Source organism: Zea mays, chromosome 6, assembly GCF_902167145.1.
Source record: "Zea mays cultivar B73 chromosome 6, Zm-B73-REFERENCE-NAM-5.0, whole genome shotgun sequence".
NCBI lineage: Eukaryota > Viridiplantae > Streptophyta > Magnoliopsida > Poales > Poaceae > Zea > Zea mays.
The window spans coordinates 110,453,470-110,476,707 of NC_050101.1; positions in this window are offsets into that span (position 1 = coordinate 110,453,470).

Here is a 23,238-nt window from a genome sequence, read left to right on the forward strand (position 1 = left end):
GTTGGCAACTTTTTTATTTGGACTCATTTCGGTTCTCAAAAATTGAATCTAAGTATGTTAAATTTAAAATTTAAATTTTGCAAACTACCTCGGATGAAAAAAATGTCAAAATGAAAGTTGTAGAACTTCAAAATTTATTCAACTTTGTAGTTGACAACTTTTTATTTGAATTCGTTTACAGTCTCAAACAAGGAATTTACATCCAGTTCGTTGTAATATGTGGAAAAAACAATAAACTAGACACAAAGCATGTCATAGGCGGAGTTGCATTGGAGGGTACGCGCGAGGGTGAGGTCGGCGCTTCGATTCCTTGCAACCGCGTAACGTGAGAATTTTGCACGAAAAATGCCATGACTTGCGACTTTGACGGAGACGGGCGGGTGGGCGGAGTCCTCTCCTTAAATAAAATTTTGCTGTTTTAAAAATCCGTTTAATATTTTTGAAAATATTTTTTACAAGCGGCTTTATTACGTCGACCGCTAGTGGAAATCACTTTATTACGTTGTCCGCCAGGGGAAATTGATTTCCGCTTGCGGTTTTCTTAACTCAACCGTAAGTGAAAATCGATTTTCACTCGCGGTCCTCATTTACCGCCTGTAAAAATGATGATTTCTACTGGCCCCTAGCACCGACAGTTCTAAGAAACTCCAGTGAAAATAGGTTCACAACCGTCACTATAGAGCTTGTTTGTACTAGTGTCCATCACCCTAGGTGATATATATAGTTTATGTATTAGGAGCCGCGAGCTTCAAATAACTAAAAGAAGCCCCCAACTAAGGCCTCCTTTGGCAGGGCTTTAGCTTTTAGAAAAATAGATTTGGCTCTAGCTTCTTCATGCGAGCAGCTTTTTTGGGAGAGCCAAAGCCATTTTCAAAAATCGTTTGGTAACACAGCTTCTGTACTGTTTTACAAAATAAACCTTTGATAGTTTTTTAATATATTGTAGTATTGTTGCCCCGCTGGTTTGCTCGTACGCAGATACACAAGTTGATAACGTACACGATATGCATCAAATAAATTAACATAATAGTATATATCAACGATTAATTAATGTCATCCACATATGAACTAGAAATTGTAAAATATTCAGTTAAAAGTGACGATGATCCAATATATACAAATATGTATGTATACAAAATTCACACTGATCTAGAAAGAAAGACTGCCCTAGCAATATCATCCCGGAATCTGTCCATGGTTCGATCATTTGATTGTGTTGTCGATGTATCCGATGCATTTTGCGATGGCTGAAATCTAGCATACCTATCTGGAATTGTGGGCACATAATCAGGATTCCGATCACACTTCACAAAATCCAAATCTAAAGCATGGTTCTCTCGAATGTAGTTATGCAAACACATTGTCGCTGCCACAATCATTTTTTGAACTCCCATTTTGTAAGACGGCATTTTCAGTAGCACTCTCCACTTCATTTTCCAGACTCCAAATGCTCGCTCCACAACATTACGAATACTTGAATGCAAATGGTTAAAGTGCTCTTGCTCACCATTTGGAGCTGGTCCTCTCCTCCAGTCAGGTACATGGTACCTTTGACCTTTATATGGTGCCAAGTACCCAGGTCGATTTGGATATCCTGCGTCGACACAATAATATTTCCCTACAATTAAACGAATAACATGATAAAAAATTAGAGTCTTACTACAAATGTTGAAAAGTAGTATACTATTAATACATACCTGCAGGAGGGTGTGGAAAATTTTCTGTATCATTCCTCAATGCATGGAATAGGACATTTGTGTCGTGCATAGACCCAGGTTGGCCTATAGATGCATACGTAAATCTCATGTCAAAATCAACTACAGCCATCACATTTTGAGTTGCTTTACCAGTTCTCCCAATGTATCTAATAACATCTTCTACCGGCGGTGTGGCATTAATATGGGTACCATCTAATGCTCCAATGCAATCTTTGAAATGAGGCATCATCCTTCGATCACCAGCAATTCGACTATGCACAGTGGAAAAATTTGGATCAATTGGTCTGATGTAGTCCTTGCACATACACACCACACACTGAAGTACTTCATGAAACTTCCTGCTAATAGTCTCCCCCGAATGTCTGAATATATTTGTTAAAGCGCTGTTTGACCAACCATGGCCACAAGTGACAAGAAAAATAGCTAGCGACTCCATAGAACTCATATGTATAGATGATTTCAGACCATACGAACTCTCTAGCAAATCATGCAAACTATAAAACAGCGAACTATTCATTCGAAACATGTTATGACTTGATCCAGGTGTTTTTAAGGTGTCCATCAGCCAACCATATCCAGTTTGTCCAGCTGTCCTAGCCTCATTTTTATCATAGTACTTGAAATAATAATTAGAAGCAAAACGAGCAGCAGAAAGTAGGCTGTATTGTGCACATTGTACCAATGGAATAACTTGCCCAATAATATTATCATCGTCAGAATCACTGTCCGTAGTATCAGAACTAGAAGTAAATTGACCATCATCCGTATCCAAAAAAAATCATTCAGGTCGACACCATCATCAACATCATCACTGCAATTTAAAGAATACAACGTTCGAACAATCATTAATGACATTATTATTATAATCACCCCAACAGAAATAGTTTGAACAAATGCTTTCATTATTACAATATCCAAATATAAATGCAAGGCAAAATATTATTTCTAAATAGGCAACTAATTTCTCCTAGTCACATCATTTCTTGTCATCCATTCCTGCTTGCTCTTTAACCACAGAAACCTATCTTCAGGAGTATCCAGAGTCATGAACATCTCTCTTTCCGATCTTTTAGTAAACACTATAGAGGCGATGAAATGCTCTTTTGTGCCAACAGTGGCACCACATTCCTTTACCAATGTCATAACTTGTTGGATCGAGCATCCATATGTATCCTCCCTCCTAGCAATGGACTCACAAGTCTCTGTGGTTCTTTTTGTCATCTCAAGTATTTGATCGAAACCATCAGAAACCCAACTTCCTTTACCACTCCTTGCTCGTTTACCTTTGTTATTGGCAGGGATTCGTGGCCTCTTTACTTTACCACTACTAGGGGTGATCTCCTCAGGCTCACTATCATCCTCATTGGTAGGTTCAAATTCCACATCAATATTTATAGGTGATTGGTCTACATTTTGTTGAGTTGGTGGAATACCACTGGATGCACTCCAATGGTCATCACCAGTGTTGCGTAGATCTTCGAACATAGTAGCTAAATGGTCCTCATTCTGTAGCCCTCTAGTCTTAAATCTAGTTGATCCTTTAATAGCCTGCATTTTTATCAATTAAACAAATATTAACCAAACTAGGTTGCAACATGATTACAATTAATATGGTACACACTAAAATAAGGAACTCACTTTTGCCATCTTTTTCAACCAATCTTCAGGCATGTCAATATTTTTACCACTACCATCCCAACCTAAACCAGTCTGTCTTGTTAATTGCTTCCAAATCCCGTAATCAATTTTCAATCTGTCCCATTTGTTCTTAAATTGTTTACGGGTGTACACAACTCCTGTCCTTTCTTTGAATTTCTGAATCACATTTTGGTAACCGGCTTTGTTCAAATGAGTGCTTGAACGATTTCCGATGAGGACTTTGTCAGCAAAAATTTCACATGCTATCCTAGTATACTCATCACACCAAGTGGCCATACTGTATACAAAAAATTTGACAGATGAACATAACATCACAGACAACCAAATTACACGATAACATACAATATATGGAACTCTGTAACGTAGAAAGTAGCAAATACGGCAATTACCTAGGATCTGTAATGTCGACGTTTCCAGCTTGTTCTTCGTTTGATATCACATCTTGTGGTACTGATTGACTATCATCTCCCTGTCTAGTGTATCCATGGCCATGCCCGGTCATCGGTTGGCTATGCATAGGCGTGGAGAAGCCATTTCCGTCCACCAATGGGGTGTGGCTACGCCCAGGCAAGACAAATGCAGAGGAGACTGTGTCTGGCAGCCCTGCACAAAACGAACGTGCAATTACTTGCAAGCGACGGTCAGCAACAGATGCAAACCAATTCGTCTGTTCTTGACGCCTTGAAGCTCCTACTATCCGAGCAAACATCTCCCACGGGCAGAGCAGCCACCGGCGAACGGAGAGTAGCGGCAGCGCGCCGTCCGACCGCCAGATGCAAACCACTGTCGGCAATGGCGGAGCCCAAGGCGTCAAATAGTAGGAGATCGCGTGGAAGAATCCAAACCTGCCGTCGTTGGTAGGGAGAAACCCAGGCCGCCAAGATGGCCCGCCGCCATGCGCGTTGCTGGGATTCCGCGCCCGCCTCCAGCAATCACAGGTCGGACGCCTCCACGGACGGCATCGTGGCCATCACCGGCGAATCCATGGAGTTGCCCGGACGCGATTTGGCCTTGCCCATCTGCGCCGTTGCGTCGACTCGCCGCGCCCATGGATGCGCCCAGGTATCCTTCAGGCGCGCCATGGCCGAGTGCGGGTGCGGGCGCGATTTGGCCTCGCCCGGCTGCGCCGGCTCCTACGGCCGCGATTTGGCCTTGCCCGTCCGCGCCGTTGCGTCGACTCGTCGCGCCCATGGATGCGCCCAGGTATCCTTCAGGTGCGCCATGGCCGAGTGCGGGTGCGGGCGCGCTTTGGCCTCTCCCGGCTGCGCCGTGGCCGCCAGTTGCTGTGGCGGCGATCCCTTGCCGGGGTCGTAAGGGATTCATGTTCGTGATAGGATGCGTGCGGATAGAGACGAGATGGGATCGGTGGGAGGGGGTTTTCACAAAAAATACAGGAGCCAAAGCTGACCGAGCCACATTTTTTGGCTTCACCTATCTAGTACAAAACAGGGAATTGCTTTCCACCTAAAGCCATCTGATAAAAGCGCGTTTGGTATGGCTTGCGGGGAAAAGCGTGAAGCCAAAGGAGAAGCCGCTGGATATAAGCCCTGCCAAAGGGGGCCTAACTGAGCAAATCTTGCTCAGCCCAACCTAGTCCAAGAATTTGGTCACGCTGATTGAAACTGCCCACGAAACCATGGTGAAAAACCAACCGCCCCTAAAACTTCGTCCCAATCTAGGTCTCGTTTGGACAAGATACACATATTCAAAATCCTGGATTCTGCAATATACAGATTATGCATTATTTCTATCCATCTTGTTTGGATTGCAGATACTTGGAGTTGTATGTTCAACATCGATTCCGTTATTGCCCCTACCTTTTTGTGCTTTGTCTGCAGAGATGCACAGTTTCAAACCATTTGCGCCATGTTCGTCTTCCAGGACCACACCTTTCCCCTTGACGCCACAACTTTTGTGCAGGTGGCACCCAAGTCCTGGCTCCTCGATCCCTTCTGTCTCACGCTCGCCACCGCGAAGCAATCTACTTGTGCTCTCATGATTAATAAAATAATTGATGACACAAAATAGTTACACCCTCATGGAGTGACCAGAAGTTATTAAACACCATACATGTCCCTTACATTGGTACTCTCACGATTACATTGCTAATAAAGCATCTGCCAAATTACCACGGAACAAATTCATATTATGAAATTGACGCTTCCATCGGCATGTAGTTGTCATCATGATCACAGATGTCGAAGTCCATATCATGCATCACACTTTCTCGAATAAAGTTATGAAGAGCCATGCATGCAAATACTATTTTGCTTTGCTTCTCCAAAGGATACGACGGTAGGTGCAACAAGATCCTCCATTTCATTTTGAGAATGCCAAATGCTCGCTCAATAACATCGCGAAGAGACGAATGCACATAATTGAATACCTCCTTTCCGCAAGGGTTACTTCCTTGTCGAAACTCAGCCAAGTGGTACATTGTGCCCTTGTATGACGCTAGATATCCTGGTCGATTGGGATATCCCAAATTGACAAGATAAAATTTACCTACAAGTGTGCACAAATATTAGGAGTTAAAACTTAAAGCAACTAACATAACACATGTCTTTTGAATTACCAAATGAAAATAACAAAGGACTTACCTAGTGGAGGGTGGGGAAACTTATCGCCATACTTCCGAATTGCATGGTTGAAAACACGCATGTCATGTGCTGGTCCAGGCCATCCCGCGACGGCAAAGGCGAAGCGCATGTCAAAGTCACAAATAGCCAACACATTTTGTGATGCATATCCATGCCTTCCCACATACTGAAGGGCATGCCATAAGGAACCATTACTCCAGTAGCACATGTTTTATCTTACAACCCAAAAGCAATCTCAGCTAGTTGGAAGAGGTTCTATACTCCTAACCAAAATCAGACATATCCAACAACTAATATACAACTACCATCCAGAACCACACAATTCAAACTTCCATACACATGATTAGCATACGAACTAATAGACATTCATTGATTGACACCACCTCCTCAGCCAAGCCAGCCTTCCCTCCTTGGTTGTTAAGGTAAAAAAGATGTCATTATAGGCTGATTTCGCAAACAGCTTGAAAGGATCACGATGCCCAAGAGGGGGGGGGTTGAATTGGGCTTTTCTAAAAATCAACAACTATTAAACCCTAAGCAACAGCCCAACTTCACCCAACTACTAGCAATAAGGGAATACTACTAGAAATACAACAATACTAAGACATTGCTTCAACTACTTTCTAAACAAATAAACAAGGTAAAATGTTTGAATTAAATGCGGAATGTAAAGCAAGGTTTAGAAGACTTCTCCAATTTTTTCCCGAGGTATCAAAGAGTCGGCACTCTTCCCTAGTCCTCATTGGAGCACCCGTGCAAGGGTATCGCTCCCCCTTGGTCCTCGCAAGAACCAAGTGCTACTATGAGATGATCCTTTGCCACTCCAGCGCGGTGGATCCCTCACGACTGCTTACAATCTCGAGCCGGGTCACCAACAAATCCTCCAAGGTGATCACCATGCTCCCAACGCCACCAAGCCATCTAGGTGATGCCGATCACCAAAAGTAACAAGACATAGACTTTCACTTGACCAAGAGAAGCCTAATGCATGCGGTGTGTGCTCTAGGTGGCTCTCACTTGCACTAATGAGGTCCTAATGCGAGATTAAGATTTTCTAATCACCTCACTATGCTTTGTGATGCTTGCAATGCTCTAGCAATGTATGGACATCAATGTGGGCAGCAAGACATTCAATATGGTGGGTGGAGGGGGTATAAATAGCCCCACCCACCAAACTAGCCGTTACCAGGGTTTCCTGCGCATGGGCGCACCGGATAGTCCGGTGCACCAACGGTCGACTCCAACGGCTAGTTCTGACAGCTAGCCGTTGGGCTAATGGCACACCGGACAGTCCGGTGTGGCGTCTAAAATTCATTCTCCCAACTCGATGCTCTTGGGTTTTCTCGGGGGCGAAGCTCTACCCCCGGGCCTGACTGGTCCCACTGTCAGGGGGCGCACCGGACAGTCTAGTGCACACCGGACAGTCCGGTGCCCCTAAGACAGAAAGCCTAACATCTTTTTCATTCTGATTCGTGAGTGTGTTATAGACACTAAAGCCTAACATCTCCGAATTCGTTTTCGTTCTACCTCGTGAGTGTGTTATAGGGTGACACCTAGCACTAGATGTGAGTGTGAATATGCACCAACACTACACTAGAATTCTCTTGGTCAAACTACTCATCCACAACCCCTCTTTATAGTACGACTAAAATAAAATAGAAGACCTAACTCTATACCGAGTGTCCGCAACTCCTTCGACACTCGGAATACGAAGACCTTCATCTTTTTATTCGTTGTTTCAGCCGTCGCTTCAAGTTCTCATCTCAGGGATTGTTTTTCACCGTTGTAGTACAACTTCCTGTAATGCGACCTAACTTACCATTTGCTCTGCAAAACACACGTTAGTCACATATAATATTACGTTGTCATTAATCACTAAAACCAACCTGGGACCTAGATGCTTTCACAACTGGTGTAGGAAACAGTGACACCTAAGAGGGGGTGAATTAGGACTTCTAAAGACTCTTTATAAACTAGGCCACAAATAAATCCCTAGAGCAAAACCTATTCAGATAAACAATCTAGAATGTGCAAACTAGGTTTTGTCTAAGTGTTGCTATCTCTATCGCAAAGCCTAAGTTTCAATACTAAATGATTTAACTAGAAAGACAAGATTGACACTTAAATACTTAATATAAATGCGGAAGGTAAAGAGCAAGGTAGAGATGCAAACTCTCGTGAATGACACCAGTATTTTTACCGAGGTATGTGGAACCACGCTAGGTTTCGACTAATCATCGTTGGTGCCCCTACACAAAGGGTAGCCCACGCGAGGGCCAAGCACCTCGGTCGAGTAACTCCGTACAGAGCCATGGGCCTTCTCCACGTGCAAGTGGTTCTCCACTTCTGGCTCCTCTGGGACGCTCCCTGTCGTATCCACTATCGAGCTTCCGGTCGAAACGTCGCGGGCCTCGTTCCCTCCGATACACGGTGGTGGCCCTGACACAAACACGGTTGTCATGGTATCACAAGACTCTCGCCCCACTCGGTACAATTAAAACGGCTCACGCAAGAGCCGAGGGGTTGTGTGATTTTTCTAAACTCACTCAACTAACAAGGATTCACCTAGAGCAAGCGCATAAGCGGTCTAACTAACCTAAGCACTTCGCAAAGCACCTACACTAATCACCAAGTGATTCTATTTAGCACTCGGGTGTTTGAGCACTTGGAAATGTCTACAGTATGCACTTGGACAGAAGCAGCAGCTTTCTGTCGATGGGCGCACCGAACAGTCTGATGCGCACCATACAAGCATTGTTCACTGTCTGGTGCCATGCCATGTGAGCTGACCGTTGGGGTCTGTATCTGTCAACCGTTGGATCCGACTGTAACCTAGACTGTCCGGTGCTACAGCCCGACAGCGCCCGGTGTGGGCTTCTCTGCGCAGACTACCCGGTGTCCCACCGGACAGTCCGGTGCATACCAGATAGGTTACTGTTCATTGTCCGGTGCACCACCAGTGCACTAGCTAACTGCCCACTTCATGGATTTCTTCGTTGTTTCCTTGGGTTTCTTTTGTTCTTGAGTTTTGGACTTCTAAGCTCTTTTTATGTCTTCCTTTGAGGTGTTGCATCCTCAGTGCCTTAGTCCAATCCTCTTCGCATCATGTGAACTGTAAATACAAACACTATCAAACACATTAGTCCATAGGCTATGTTGATCATCAAACACCAAAATCCCTTTAGCCAAATGGCACGGGGTCCATTTTCCTTACAATCTCCCCCTTTTTGGTGATTAATGACAGCACAACTAAAGCAAACAAATATAACAAAAAATTGAATGAAAATATGCAATCTACTTGGTAGGATGCATGAATGTCCCATAAAAGTGATATTATGGACTTAAGCCTCCCCCTAAATCCATAATTTACTTACTTCCTATTTTAGACCAAAGTACCAACACAACTTGCAAGATAATTTTTTTAATTTGGTGGTATTTGGTGTTTGATATAATTTTCATTGCTTTGGTCCCTAAAACTTCTCCCCTTTGGCATCAACCACCGAAAAGGAAGACATTAAAAGTATATATGAAGCAAATAAGACTTACCCTCTTAAAAGATTTATCAATTGAAGCATTAAAAGGTTACTCCCCCTTTGAAAGAAGGTTCCCCCTTTGTCATAGACGAAGAAATACTCCCCTTGTCGGAGATCCTCTATTCAGGAAAAGCATGCGAAAATAGAGGTACGAGACATAATTTAATTAGACTAACTTCCCTTATGCATAGGTAACAGATATATTTTGACAACATATGCCTTTAGCAACATGTGAAGTACAAGAAATGAAATGTAGTCTTAATCAAGAACTGGAGAAGACATGTAGATAATACCAACTATAATCATATGAAACTACATGTAGATTTGCAGTGGAAGCTTATTGTTTTTCTCCGGGGACTCCATTTTCCTTCAATAAGACTACTACATTGAAGCGCCCCAGATCCTCTGGGACCCAAATGTGATACAATTACTAGTCCCAGGAGGCTAGTAAACACATTTATACATCAGATGATACCAAATCTGCTTAAACGAGACAAACCTACAAAGGTGGCGAACAACTTTAAGAGTTGGTCCACAACTCGGGACATATTATCAGAGTGGGGCTGAAGCAGCCCGATATACACAACGAAGCAAATCAGCGGTCCAACAACCACATGCAAGGTTGGGAACAGTCGTAACTCTTACCCAATCTCCTTTTCTAAAAAATAACTGAAAGTCGCCTAGAGGGGGGGTGAATAGGGCAAAACTGAAATTTACAAATATAAACACAACTACAAGCCGGGTTAGCGTTAGAAATATAAACGAGTCCGCGAGAGAGGGCGCAAAACAAATCGCAAGCAAATGAAGAGTGTGACACACGGATTTGTTTTACCGAGGTTCGGTTCTTGCAAACCTACTCCCCGTTGAGGAGGCCACAAAGGCCGGGTCTCTTTCAACCCTTCCCTCTCTCAAACGATCCCTCGGATCGAGTGAGCTTTCTCTTCTCAATCACTTGGAACACAAAGTTCCCACAAGGACCACCACAAGTTTGGTGTCTCTTGCCTCAATTTACAAGTGAGTTTGATCGCAAAGAAAGGATCAAGAAATAAGAAAGCAATCCAAGCGCAAGAGCTCGAAAGAACACAAGCAAATCCCTCTCTCTAATCACTAGGGCGTTATGTAGAATTTGGAGAGGATTTGATCTCTTAGGTGTGTCTAGAATTGAATGCTAGAGCTCTTGTAGTAGTTGGGAAGTGGAAAACTTGGATGCAATGAATGGTGGGGTGGTTGGGGTATTTATAGCCCCAACCACCAAAAGTGGCCGTTGGGAGGCTGTCTGCTCGATGGCGCACCGGACAGTCCGGTGCACACCGGACATGTCCGGTGCCTCCGCCACGTCATCATTGCCGTTGGATTCTGACCGTTGAAGCTTCTGACTTGTGGGCCCGCCTGGGTGTCCGGTGCACACCGGACATGCACTGTTCCTTGTCCGGTGTGCCAGTATGGGCGCGCCTGACTTCTGCGCGCGCTGCGCGCGCATTTAATGCGCCGCAGGTAGCCATTGGCGCGGAGATAGCCGTTGCTCCGGAGTTGCACCGGACAGTCCGGTGCACACCGGACAGTCCGGTGAATTATAGCGGACTAGCCGTTGGCGTTTCCCGAAGCTGGCGAGTTCCTGAGGCCGCTCTTCCTTGGCGCACCGGACACTGTCCGGTGTACACCGGACAGTCCGGTGAATTATAGCGCGATTGCCTCTGGAAATTCCCGAAGGTGGCGAGTTCGAGTTGGAGTCCTCTGGTGCACCGGACACTGTCCGGTGGTGCACCGGACACTGTCCGGTGTACACCGGACAGTCCGGTGCTCCCAGACCAGAGGGCCTTCGGTTGCCTCTTTGCTCCTTTGTTGAATCCAACACTTGATCTTTTTATTGGCTGAGTGTGAACCTTTTACACCTGTATATTCTATACACTTGGGCAAACTAGTTAGTCCAATTATTTGTGTTGGGCAATTCAACCACCAAAATTAGTTAGGGACTAGGTGTAAGCCTAATTCCCTTTCAATCTCCCCCTTTTTGGTGATTGATGCCAACACAAACAAAAGCAAATATAGAAGTGCATAATTGAACTAGTTTGCATAATGTAAGTGTAAAAGTTGCTTGGAATTGAGCCAATATAAATACTTACAAGATATGCATGGATTGTTTCTTTCTTATATAACATTTTGGACCACGCTTGCACCGTATGTTTTGTTTTTGCAAACTCTTTTGTAAATACTTTTCAAAGTTCTTTTGCAAATAGTCAAAGGTAGTGAATAAGAATTTTGCAAAGCATTTTCAAGATTTGAAATTTTCTCCCCCTGTTTCAAATGCTTTTCCTTTGACTAAACAAAACTCCCCCTAAATGAGATCCACCTCTTAGTGTTCAAGAGGTTTTTGATATAACATTTTGAAATACTACTTTCTCCCCCTTTTGAACACAATAGGATACCAATTGAAAATATTCTTGAAAACACGAGTTTTTGAAATTGGTGGTGGTGCGGTCCTTTTGCTTTGGGCTCTTACTCTCTCCCCCTTTGGCATGAATCGCCAAAAACGGAATCATTAGAGCCCTCGAAGTGCTATCTTCCCCTTTGGTCATAAATAAATGAGTTAAGATTATACCAAAGACGAAGTCTGGTCTTTTGCTTTGGGCTCTTACTCTCTCCCCCAAAGTCGAAGTCCTTTTCTTTGATGCTCATGCTCCCCCTAGAATGAAGAGTGGCTTGGAGCGACGGCGAAGCATGAGTTACGGAGTGGAAGCCTTTATCTTTGCCGAAGATTCCAATTCCCTTTCAATACACCTATGACTTGGTTTTAAAATAGACTCCCGTGTCGAGGTCGAGATGCCCATTAGTTCCCATGGGTGTCTTGATGGGCTTGGCATCCTTCATCCCAAACTTGCTTAGAATATCTTGAGTGTATTTAGTTTGGCTAATGAAGGTGCCCTCTTGGAGTTGCTTCACTTGAAATCCTAAGAAATACTTCAACTCCCCCATCATAGACATCTCGAACTTTTGTGTCATGATCCTACTAAACTCTTCACATGTAGACTCGTTAGTAGACCCAAATATAATATCATCAACATAAATTTGGCATACAAACAAGTCATTCTCAAGTGGTTTAGTAAAGAGTGTAGGATCGGCCTTTCCAACTTTGAAGCCATTTGCAATAAGAAAATCTCTAAGGCATTCATACCATGCTCTTGGGGCTTGCTTGAGCCCATAAAGCGCCTTAGAGAGCTTATATACATGGTTAGGATACTCACTGTCTTCAAAGCCGGGAGGTTGCTCAACATAGACCTCTTCCTTGATTGGTCCATTAAGGAAGGCACTTTTCACGTCCATTTGATAAAGCTTAAAGCCATGGTAAGTAGCATAGGCCAATAATATGCGTATTGACTCAAGCCTAGCTACGGGTGCGTAGGTTTCACCGAAATCCAAACCTTCGACTTGGGAGTATCCCTTGGCCACAAGTCGAGCTTTGTTCCTTGTCACCACACCATGCTCGTCTTGCTTGTTGCGGAAGACCCATTTGGTTCCTACAACATTTTGATTAGGACGTGGAACTAAATGCCATACCTCATTTCTAGTGAAGTTGTTGAGCTCCTCTTGCATTGCCACCACCCAATCCGAATCTTGGAGTGCTTCCTCCACCCTGTGTGGCTCAATAGAGGAAACAAACGAGTAATGTTCACAAAAATGTGCAACACGAGATCGAGTAGTTACCCCCTTATGAATGTCGCCGAGGATGGTGTCGACGGGGTGATCTCGTTGAATTGCTTGGTGGACTCTTGGGTGTGGCAGCTTTTCTTCCTCATCCTCCTTGTCTTCCTCATTTGCATCTCCCCCTTGATCAATGCCGTCATCTTGAGGTGGCTCATTTGATTGATCTTCTTCTTCATCAACTTGAGCTTCATCCTCATTTTGAGTTGGTGGAGATGCTTGCATGGAGGAGGACGATTGATCTTGTGCATTTGGAGGCTCTTTGGATTCCTTAGGACATACATCACCAATGGACATGTTCCTTAGTGCTATGCACGGAGCCTCTTCATCACCTATTTCATCAAGATCAACTTGCTCTACTTGAGAGCCATTAGTTTCATCAAACACAACGTCACATGAGACTTCAACTAGTCCAGTGGACTTGTTAAAGACCCTATATGCCCTTGTGTTTGAGTCATAACCAAGTAAAAAGCCTTCTACAGTTTTAGGAGCAAATTTAGATTTTCTACCTCTTTTAACAAGAATAAAGCATTTGCTACCAAAAACTCTAAAATATGAAATGTTGGGCTTTTTACCGGTTAGGAGTTCATATGATGTCTTCTTGAGGATTCGGTGTAGATATAATCGGTTGATGGCGTAGCAAGCGGTGTTGACCGCCTCCGCCCAAAACCGATCCGAAGTCTTGTATTCATCAAGCATGGTCCTTGCCATGTCCAATAGAGTTCGATTCTTCCTCTCCACTACACCATTTTGCTGTGGCGTGTAGGGAGAAGAGAACTCATGCTTGATGCCCTCCTCCTCAAGGAAGCCTTCGATTTGAGAGTTCTTGAACTCCGTTCCGTTGTCGCTTCTTATTTTCTTGATCCTTAAGCCGAACTCATTTTGAGCCCGTCTCAAGAATCCCTTTAAGGTCTCTTGGGTTTGAGATTTTTCCTGTAAAAAGAATACCCAAGTGAAGCGAGAATAATCATCCACAATAACTAGACAGTACTTACTCCCGCCGATGCTTATGTAAGCGATCGGGCCGAATAGATCCATGTGGAGTAGCTCAAGCGGCCTGTCGGTCGTCATGATGTTCTTGTGTGGATGATGGGCTCCAACTTGCTTTCCTGCCTGGCATGCGCTACAAATCCTGTCTTTCTCAAAATGAACATTTGTTAATCCTAAAATGTGTTCTCCCTTTAGAAGCTTATGAAGATTCTTCATCCCAACATGGGCTAGTCGGCGATGCCAGAGCCAACCCATGTTAGTCTTAGCAATTAAGCATGTGTCGAGTTCAGCTCTTTCAAAATCTACTAAGTATAGCTGACCCTCTAACACACCCTTAAATGCTATTGAATCATCACTTCTTCTAAAGACAGTGACACCTACATTAGTAAATAGACAGTTGTAGCCCATTTGACATAATTGGGAAACAGAAAGCAAGTTGTAATCTAAAGAATCTACAAGAAAAACATTGGAAATAGAATGGTCAGGAGATATAGCAATTTTACCCAAACCTTTGACCAAACCTTGATTTCCATCCCCGAATGTGATCGCTCTTTGTGGACCTTGGTTTTTCTCATATGAGGAGAACATCTTTTTCTCCCCAGTCATGTGGTTTGTGCACCCGCTGTCGAGTATCCAACTTGAGCCCCCGGATGCATAAACCTACAAAACAAGTTTAGTTCTTGACTTTAGGTACCCAAATGGTTTTGGGTCCTTTGGCATTAGACACAAGAACTTTGGGTACCCAAACACAAGTCTTGGAGCCCTTGTGCTTGCCCCCAACATATTTGGCAACTACCTTGCCGGATTTGTTAGTCAAAACATAAGATGCATCAAAAGTTTTAAATGAAATGTTATGATCATTTGATGCACTAGGAGTTTTCTTTCTAGGCAACTTAGCATGGGTTGGTTGCCTAGAGCTAGATGTCTCACCCTTATACATAAATGCATGATTAGGGCCAGAGTGAGACTTCCTAGAATGAATTCTCCTAATTTTGCTCTCAGGATAACCGGCAGGGTACAAAATGTAACCCTCGTTATCCTGAGCCATGGGAGCCTTGCCCTTTACAAAATTAGACAATCTTTTAGGAGGGGTACTAAGTTTGACATTGTCTCCCCTTTGGAAGCCAATGCCATCCTTGATGCCCGGGCGTCTCCCACTATAGAGCATACTTCTAGCAAATTTAAAATTTTCATTTTCTAAGTTATGCTCGGCAATTTTAGCATCTAATTTTGCTATATGATCATTTTGTTGTTTAATTAAAGTCATATGATCATGAATAGCATCAATGTTAACATCTCTACATCTAGTGCAAATAGATACATGCTCAACGATAGATGTAGAGGGTTTGCAAGATTTTAATTCTACAACCTTAGCATGTAACATGTCATTCTTGGTTCTAAGGTCGGAAATAGTAGCATTGCAAACATCAAAATCTTTAGCCTTAGCAAGCAATTTTTCATTTTCAATTCTAAGGCTAGCTAGGGAAGCATTTAACTCATCAATCCTAGAAAGTAAATCAACATTATTATCTCTAGGATTTGAAGTTGAAACATTGCAAACATGTGAATCAACCTTAGCATTTAAACTAGCATTTTCATTCCTAAGGTTGTCAATCATCTCACGGCAAGTGCTTAGCTCACTAGATAATTTTTCACATTTTTCTACTTCTAGAGCATAAGCATTTTTAACCTTAACATGTTTCTTGTTTTCTTTAATTAGACAGTCCTCTTGGGAATCCAAAAGGTCATCCTTTTCATGAATAGCACTAATTAATTCATTTAATTTTTCTTTTTGTTCCATGTTAAGATTGGCAAAAAGGGTACGCAAGTTATCCTCCTCATCACTAGCATTTTCATCACTAGAGGTTTCATATTTAGTGGAGGATCTTGATTTTACCTTCTTCCTTTTGCCGTCCTTTGCCATGAGGCACTTGTGGCCGACGTTGGGGAAGAGAAGTCCCTTGGTGACGGCGATGTTGGCGGCGTCCTCGTCGTCGGAGGAGTCGCTAGAGCTTTCGTCGGAGTCCCACTCCCGACAAACATGGGCATCGCCGCCCTTCTTCTTGTAGTACCTCTTCTTCTCCTTTCTTCTCCCCTTCTTGTCGTCGCCTCGGTCACTGTCACTTGATATAGGACATTTAGCAATAAAATGACCGGGCTTACCACATTTGTAGCATACCTTCTTGGAGCGGGACTTGTAATCTTTCCCTCTCCTTTGTTTGAGGATTTGGCGGAAGCTCTTGATGACGAGCGCCATTTCCTCATTGTCAAGCTTGGAGGCGTCTATTGGTTGTCGACTTGGGGTAGACTCCTCCTTCTTTTCTTCCGTCGCCTTGAATGCGACGGGTTGAGCTTCGGATGTAGATGGATCATCAAGCTCGTTGATCTTCCTCGAGCCTTCGATCATGCACTCAAAACTTACAAAATGCCCGATTACTTCCTCGGGGGTCATTTTAGTATATCTAGGATTACCACGAATTAATTGAACTTGAGTAGGGTTAAGGAAAATAAGAGATCTTAGAATAACCTTAACCACTTCGTGGTCATCCCACTTTACGCTCCCGAGGTTGCGCACTTGGTTCACCAAGGTCTTGAGCCGGTTGTACATGTGTTGTGGCTCCTCCCCTTTGCGAAGCCGGAACCGACCGAGCTCCCCCTCGATCGTTTCCCGCTTGGTGATCTTGGTGAGCTCGTCTCCCTCGTGCGCGGTTTTGAGCACATCCCAAACCTCCTTGGCACTCTTCAACCCTTGTACTTTGTTATACTCCTCTCTACTTAGTGAGGCGAGGAGTATTGTTGTCGCTTGAGAGTTGAAGTGCTCGATTTGGGCCACCTCATCCTCATCATAATCCTTATCCCCTACGGATGGTACCTGTGCACCAAACTCAACAACATCCCATATACTTTTGTGGAGTGAGGTTAGATGAAATCGCATTAAATCACTCCACCTAGCATAATCTTCACCATCAAAAGTTGGTGGTTTGCCTAATGGGACGGAAAGTAAAGGTGCATGTTTAGAAATGCGAGGATAGTGTAGGGGAATCTTACTAAACTTCTTACGCTCTTGGCGTTTAGAAGTTACGGAGGGCGCATCGGAGTCGGAGGTCAATGTTGATGAAGTGTCGGTCTCGTAGTAGACCACTTTCCTCATCCTCTTTTGCTTGTCTCCGCTTCGATGCGGCTTGTGGGAAGAAGATTTTTCCTTCTTCTCTTTGTGGTGAGAAGAAGATTTCTTCTCCTTCCCTTTGTTGGAGGAGCTCTTCTTCTTCTCCCTCCTTTTGGTGCGGGACTCTTCCGATGAAGTGCTCCCGTGGCTTGTAGTGGGCTTTTCGCCGGTCTCCATCTCCTTCTTGGCGTGATCTCCCGACATCACTTCGAGCGGTTAGGCTCTAATGAAGCACCGTGCTTTGATACCAATTGAAAGTCGCCTAGAGGGGGGGTGAATAGGGCGAAACTGAAATTTACAAATATAAACACAACTACAAGCCGGGTTAGCGTTAGAAATATAAACGAGTCCGCGAGAGAGGGCGCAAAACAAATCGCAAGCAAATGAAGAGTGTGACACACGGATTTGTTTTACAGAGGTTCGGTTCTTGCAAACCTACTCCCCGTTGAGGAGGCCACAAAGGCCGGGTCTCTTTCAACCCTTCCCTCTCTCAAACGATCCCTCGGATCGAGTGAGCTTTCTCTTCTCAATCACTTGGAACACAAAGTTCCCACAAGGACCACCACAAGTTTGGTGTCTCTTGCCTCAATTTACAAGTGAGTTTGATCGCAAAGAAAGGATCAAGAAAGAAGAAAGCAATCCAAGCGCAAGAGCTCAAAAGAACACAAGCAAATCCCTCTCTCTAATCACTAGGGCGTTATGTGGAATTTGGAGAGGATTTGATCTCTTAGGTGTGTCTAGAATTGAATGCTAGAGCTCTTGTAGTAGTTGGGAAGTGGAAAACTTGGATGCAATGAATGGTGGGGTGGTTGGGGTATTTATAGCCCCAACCACCAAAAGTGGCCGTTGGGAGGCTGTCTGCTCGATGGCGCACCGGACAGTCCGGTGCACACCGGACATGTCCGGTGCCCCCGCCACGTCATCATTGCCGTTGGATTCTGACCGTTGAAGCTTCTGACTTGTGGGCCCGCCTGGGTGTCCGGTGCACACCGGACATGCACTGTTCCTTGTCCGGTGTGCCAGTATGGGCGCGCCTGACTTCTGCGCGCGCTGCGCGCGCATTTAATGCGCCGCAGGTAGCCGTTGGCGCGGAGATAGCCGTTGCTCCGGAGTTGCACCGGACAGTCCGGTGCACACCGGACAGTCCGGTGCACACCGGACAGTCCGGTGAATTATAGCGGACTAGCCGTTGGCGTTTCCCGAAGCTGGCGAGTTCCTGAGGCCGCTCTTCCTTGGCGCACCGGACACTGTCCGGTGAATTATAGCGCGATTGCCTCTGGAAATTCCCGAAGGTGGCGAGTTCGAGTTGGAGTCCTCTGGTGCACCGGACACTGTCCGGTGTACACCGGACAGTCCGGTGCTCCCAGACCAGAGGGCCTTCGGTTGCCTCTTTGCTCCTTTGTTGAATCCAACACTTGATCTTTTTATTGGCTGAGTGTGAACCTTTTACACCTGTATATTCTATACACTTGGGCAAACTAGTTAGTCCAATTATTTGTGTTGGGCAATTCAACCACCAAAATTAGTTAGGGACTAGGTGTAAGCCTAATTCCCTTTCAATAACAAATAAGCAAGGGTGAGTACAAACGTACTCAGTAGCCCACCTTCACCCGCGGAATGGGGAAAACAGATATAATGCATGGAATATGTGGAGCTCAGGATATTTTGCAGAAACAACAATATTTTATGTAGGGGTTGTTTTGTAAAACATTTTGTATTTTTTAAAGCGCATCCTCTCCCAAAGGAGCATGAAGTTTTTTTCAATATAGAACAAAATCCCCTGGACTAAACCATCCAGGTATCTCATCAGTTTCCCACTGGTTTTCATTTTCAAAAACCAGCTGAGGTGTACACTTTACCCACTAGTCCGGCTCTGCGATCTCATAGCTAGTGAGAGCCGAATCCAAATCTCTTTCTTTCCTCGCACGTCCTTACCTTAGCGGTTATACCGGAAGGAGTCAGGCCACCGCCATGTCCAAACCGGACAAAACATTCCCCCTCCTTATCCTCCCGGTGCTCCCCAGCCTTCATAACCCTGGGGTTTGAACCGTACGAGTTCAGATTGAGTGACTGCCCATACAGTCTCGAGTGGTTGTACTTGTCATGAGTACAGGTAGTGAAGGATGACAAACCGGTCCTTATATGAGGGGACAATCCTTCTGCTCATTCCTAAACCAGCTTAGCCATCACCTTAGGCCCTCCCCTAAACTAGGGAGTCCGTGATCATCCCTACTCAAAGGTAATAAGGGTGAAAACCCTTCATCATACACATTTTCAAAAGCATTTTCTTTTGAAAACTCACACCTTTTCTCACATTTGGAACAAATATATCAAGTATTGATTGCGTCAAGCGGCTGGGTGGCCATAATAACTTGTCTCAAAATCATATCATGCATAAAATAATAGGCTAAGGGTTGTGGTTGAAAAATCATAGGTAATTTATGCATCAAAGGGATCAAGTGAGCTTGCCGTGCTTATCCGGCGAAGGGGGAAGGAGAGCTCATGGAACTGGCTTCTGGCTCCACCGCCTCGCATAGACTTGCAGATCTGGCCTCCACGAGACGACACGAACGCTCCGATAACTATGCAACATGAACAAGCAAACATACAAACCAGCAAGTATGCCAATAAATATTTAGTATAGTGGTCAGAATGGCGATACATGGATGGGTGCATGTGGTGTAGCACAGTGAAGTTCACTGTTGCTGAGAATAGTGACGAATGAATCGACTGACTTAGTCTGAACAGGAGAGTTATAGGCAGAATATGGGACAAGAGTATTTTGGGAGTTTTCTGGAACATGAACCATGCTTAAGGGATGACATGGTTGGATAGGGAATAGTTTGATAAGAATTTAGAAACAAGAATTATTGGAATCTGAGTTTGGAAGCCTAGTTCGAAGGAATCTCAAAGTTAAGCATGCTCAACTTGGAGAAACCTAGGATGGGTGACCAGATGGGAGGTTCCCTACTGGAAGGAAAATCACAGTCACCGAAGTTCGTATGACTGGAATATGGGTCTGGCTGGTCTTAGGTGGACTGGACAACATGACAGATGAGTAGTTGAAATTTGGGGTGATCGGATGATCGATGAACAGTAACGATGAATAGTAACGACGAAAAAGTAATTATAAATATCATCGATGAATAGTAACGATGATAAATAGTAACGACGAATAGTAACAATAACGAATAGTGTCGGTGAGTAGTAATGATGAATAGTAATGGTGAATAGTGATGGTGAATAGTCCGTATGACCGAACGATGAACGATGAACGATGAATAGGAACTATGAACGAACGATCGGAATTTTGGCAGCATAACGGCAGGACAAAGATTATCTGGAAGAACGATGAATAGGGACTATGAACGAACGATGAACGATGAATAGGAACTATGAATGAACGATCGAACGAACGAACGATCGGAATTTCGGCAGCATAACGGCTGGAAAAAGATTATTTGGACGAACGAACGGACGAACGATCGAATGATCGGACGAACGAACAATCGGAATTTCGGCAGCATAACGGCAGGACAAAGATTATCTGGAAGAACGATGAATAGGGACTATGAACGAACGATGAACGATGAATAGGAACTATGAACGAATGATGAACGATCGAATGATCTAACGAACGAACGATCGGAATTTCGGCAGCATAACGGCAGGAAAAAAGATTATTTGGACGAACGAACGGACGAACGATCGAATGATCGGACGAACGAACGATCGGAATTTTGGCAGCATAACGGCAGGACAAAGATTATCTGGAAGAACGATGAATAAGGACTATGAACGAACGATGAACGATGAATAGGAACTATGAACGAACGATGAACAATCGAATGATCGAACGAACGAACGATCGGAATTTCGGTAGCATAACGGCAGGAAAAAAGATTATTTGGGCGAACGAACGGACGAACGATCGGATGAACGGACGAACGAACCATGAACGATCGAACGATCGGACGAACGAACGAACAAACTAAGAACAGGGGGACGAACGATCGAAGAACGACCGAACGATCCTTGTGCTAGTGTGTGCTTGTGTGGAACATGGAGTGGGTGTGTGTGTGTGGGGGGGAAGAGAGTTGCCATGAAATGGCTTGGGGTGGGATGAGAGGAGGCCCTTGCCCCTCTATTTATAGCCATGGTGGGCGATTAGGGGGAGGGATGAGAGGATTAGTGAGAGATTAGCATGCATTTGTCTTGTATAAGTGAGATTAGCTTGTAGAGCTCACCGTATGACACCGGAGGCATACATATACGTATGAGTATGAGGAAAGTTATGAAGAAAATATTTATAGGGACTTGAAAAATAATTCTGAAGGTATTTCTCAAGAGGAAAATACTTGGAGATATATCGGTGGAATATTTGGACAATATTTCTGGAAAGAACTTGAAGGGGATTACTCGGGAAATATCTGGGCGGTATTTCTGGAAGAATTTGAGGGGGATCACTGGAGAAATATCTGGGCAGTATTTCTGAAAAGAAATTGAGGGTGGTCACTGGGGAAATATTTGTAGGATATTTGAGGAGGATTTTGGAGAGAATATAGACCACTATATATTATTTGCTGATATCAACTCGCAAACAAACATTTTGAAATGAAATTTGAAATTCATTTTGAATTTAGAGCGAGTTTGAGAAAATTCCAAGATTTGAATTTTTGGGATGCTACATACATAAAATAGACTTGAATACATGTATTAGTCTCAAAGACTTAGATTATAGAGTAACCTCCCCATGAAAGTGTGCGCACAAGTTTTGACTACTTGTAGGAGACATGCACATTGATTTTGATATCAAGAGGGGCAGATTATCTATAATCCGAGCTTTGGCACATATAAGACAAATGATATCAATTGAAGCATACCAATTGAAGGATATGTCATATACAACTACCAATAGGAATATCATTTACTCAGAGTGTTGAATAAGCTATGTGTCGTGCTTAACTAATCCTTTTAAACCATGTAGGTTTGCTTAATAATATGAATTGAAAACGAGCATTCCTACCATATGATTGACCTAGTATGCATGCAATTAAATTACAGAAAATACATCATGTAAAACTAGGCATGAAAGGTAAAAACTAGATACAAGAAAATAGATACACACATCTAAAAAAGAAATTCAATAAATCTAGTTACCTAGGTCATGGGTGGGGAACTTGGGTCCAAAGTTTTCACTCACTTGGCAATAGACTTGATCCAATATGATGCTTCCCATGATATACAACCCATTTTGCCAGGTCTCCAAATTCCCCGACGTCCTTCGGACTTCTCACTTCCCTCTTGGGATCCAAACCTTCTTGGTGCTTTTCATGGTTGAAATAATTTCTTTTGGCACCCAGATGCGTTTGGCCCCCTTTCCTTTGTTGGCTTTCTTGTTGGCCTTGACTGCTATCGCATTTCCATTCTTTTTCTTCTTGATTAAGTATGGTGTAGCAGCCTTTTTACCCACCTTGTTCATATAAGTGCTAGAGATTTTGCTTGCTTGCTGGCTTTTGCTTGAGCTTTTGTTTTTTCTTATCCCCGGTCATCACCTTGCATTGGTAAGACTTGTGGCCTTCCTTGTGGCATAGCCTACAAATCACAGTTTCTTCCTCCACAGGCCTGTTCACTCCGCAGTGGTGTTATCCTGAGGAGGTTGGATTTATTTGGCTTTGCCTTTCTTGTCATACAGAGCCTTGCTAAGGCGAGCCACCTCTTGCTTCAATTGCTCATTCTCCATTGCAATCTCATCTGGACATATTTCTATAACAACAATCTTAACAAGAACTTGATTGCAGGGGTTAGTATCATTAATTAAATCAAAGCAAGAAGTAGAAGCATCTTTCTTAATAATTTCAGGTATTTCAACC